Below are 2,745 nucleotides of genomic sequence, written 5' to 3'. Positions count from 1 at the left end.
ATATTGAAGTGACAGTGTAGAAACTTTACGTAGATATAGTTTTTGCTTTTGCCTACCCCATGCCGTAAACATGGGTATTGTATATAAAGTTCATATCAAAGTAAATAGCGTTTTTAAGGCCTTTGTGCGTCGTCTGTAGACAAATTTCTTGTGTTTTGTTATTGTAACTTTTCGTATCGCACATAGGCGTATTATTTTTATATAGTTATATAAGGTAATTGATTTATCTATAAAACCGTGTAAATTTCAGAGGGACTCCAGAGGTCCAACTTTTATTTGTAAAATAGTGATAGCTAGGAAGTGAAAATGAGGAGGCTGCAAAAGGCTCTATTTTTGGCGGCTCTCCTACAGGATAGCCGGGTTATATATAAGCGAATGCAATTTTGGCATTCGGCAGTTCGGGTTCCAGCAAGTTCAGTTCGAGTCAAGAAAGGAAGAAAAACAAAAGCCTGAAGTGTTCCAGCCAGGAAAAACAGTGCAAGAAAAGGAGAGCGACGTGCATACTGCACCGCTCACGCCGCACTGCGAAACGTACGCCGCTACTGTGTGTCCGCCGGATCATTGTATCTTTACGTGTGAATAGTGAATATACGTTATAAAAACCTCCGGGCCTTATTAATTGGCATTGCCACTTCCCTCACGCAATCCAGCACTCATTGTGGGGACGGAAAGGCGTCCTGTGCCGATCCTACGCCCCACATTTTGGTCCTTCGTGAGCCGGATTAACGTGAGCGGGAAGGATGCCGGTTACAAGGTCCACCGGGAGGCGGGCGGAATCAGCGTCTGTTACAGCAACCTCGGCGACAGCGACTTCGGCGACAGCGACTTCGGCGACGGCGACGTCCGCTACAGCGACGTCGGCGACCGTCACCGGAACAACTGAAGCAACCGAAGAAACAATCGCCGAGAGCACAGCGACACACACCGCTACGCTGGGAAACCGCGCCTTGCACCGCTGCGGAGGAGCGACCTGCCGCCGCAACGGAACAATCGACGCAAGAGCGAGCCCGAAGCAAAGCAGCGTCGTCAACTAAACACGCTTCAGGGGCGCCGCCTGGCACAGGCCAGGGGCGCTGGCTTTCACCACACTGAAAAGTAGAGCTAGCGGCCGCCAAGCTAGCTGAAATCGAGGCGGAGGATAGCGAGGACGACCTCGAATCCGTCATAACGGAGGCCGGACAAGATTGCCGAGTACATAGCTGGGTTCAAACTAGCCAATTACTCGCGATCGAGAGCCGACCGACCGATGTTGCGACGGGAAAGCAAGCCCCTATACAGTCATCGGACCCAGTGATCGCTGCCGTATCATGGGACAACCCGGCGACTGCCGGCGGGAGCCAGTGCCGTGCACCCGCCGACGCATCCCGTCACAACGCCCGAAACAAATAATCCGTCCGTTTTTATGCCATTTTCAGTGAACCCGACTGCGCAGCCTGAAGTGCCAACGATTGAAGCCGCATCGTGGCAACGAACTCAACAAGCTACGCAGCCGCCGCCTGTAATCGCCGCACGGAGCGACGAACACCGCGCTACGAAGCAACCGCCGCCCGTCGTAGCAGCCTGGCTACGAGACAACTCAGCTTCGCAGCAACCGCAATCAACGCCGAACCCGCAACAAGTGCAAGACGGCGCGTTGGTCGCATCGCGACCGAGGACGGAGTATCAAGAACTCGCGTCCGCCATAGCACAAGCATGTGCAACCCGCACAGCATAGGCAACCTTTAAGGTACACAGAGTTGCCTACGTTCAACGGTGATCATCACGATTGGCTCACATATAGAGCGGCCTACATAGAGTCCATGAGCCACTTCACGACGTTGGAAAACATGTCCCGGCTACGCCGTAGCCTCCGGGGCATCGCCAAGGAAGCAGTACAAGGACTGCTTATAACCAACGCCGACCCGAACACCGTGTTAAAGAGTCTGGAAACGCGCTTTGGGCGCCCGGACTCAATCGCATTAGCCGAAATAGAGCGCCTACGCGCGCTACACCGTCTACAGATACGCCGAGAGACATATGCACATTCGCCACGAAGATAGAAAACATCGTGGGCACACTACAAGCGCTCGACTGTGCCTTCTACCTCTACAACCCGGAGGTAACTAAGGCAGTTATGGAGAAGCTAACTCCGACGTTGAAAAGACAGTGGTACGAGTTCGCCGCCGCACAGCATAGAGGTGAGCCCGATTTATTAAAGTTTTGTCGCTTCATAAGAAGAGAAGCCGATTTCTGCAGCCCGTTCGCGACGCCTGAAGTCATTTCGGACAAGGCTTCGCCGGCAAGATTCGGCGGCGGCGAACAGCCACGCCGGCAGCGGGTACACACGACTGTGGCAGATAAACGGTCGACATGCAGTGTGTGTAACAAAGAAACGCACTCGATGAGTGACTGCGTTCGCTTCCGCGACGCCGCCATAGACGCGCGGTGGGACATCGCAAAGAAAGCACAAACTATGTTTTTCCAGATGTTTGAAATTCAGGAACAAACAACACACATGCAAGCCGAAGAAATGCGACATCAACGGGTGCAAGTATCTACATCACCGCTTGCTGCACTCGGAGCGAAAAAATAAGATCACCGACGCACCCGGCGAAGCAGTGAACGAGGCAGTGAACTCAACATGGATGCCACAGATGTCCTTTTTAAAATAGCCCCAGTGTTGCATTTCAGGGACCGGCGGGAGTGGCTCGCACTTTCGCCTTACTCGACGACGGATCGACGGTGAGCCTCATCGACGACGAACTC

This window comes from Manduca sexta, chromosome 26 (genome assembly GCF_014839805.1).
Source record: "Manduca sexta isolate Smith_Timp_Sample1 chromosome 26, JHU_Msex_v1.0, whole genome shotgun sequence".
Taxonomy (NCBI): domain Eukaryota; kingdom Metazoa; phylum Arthropoda; class Insecta; order Lepidoptera; family Sphingidae; genus Manduca; species Manduca sexta.
Note: the sequence above shows the minus strand (reverse complement) of the source record.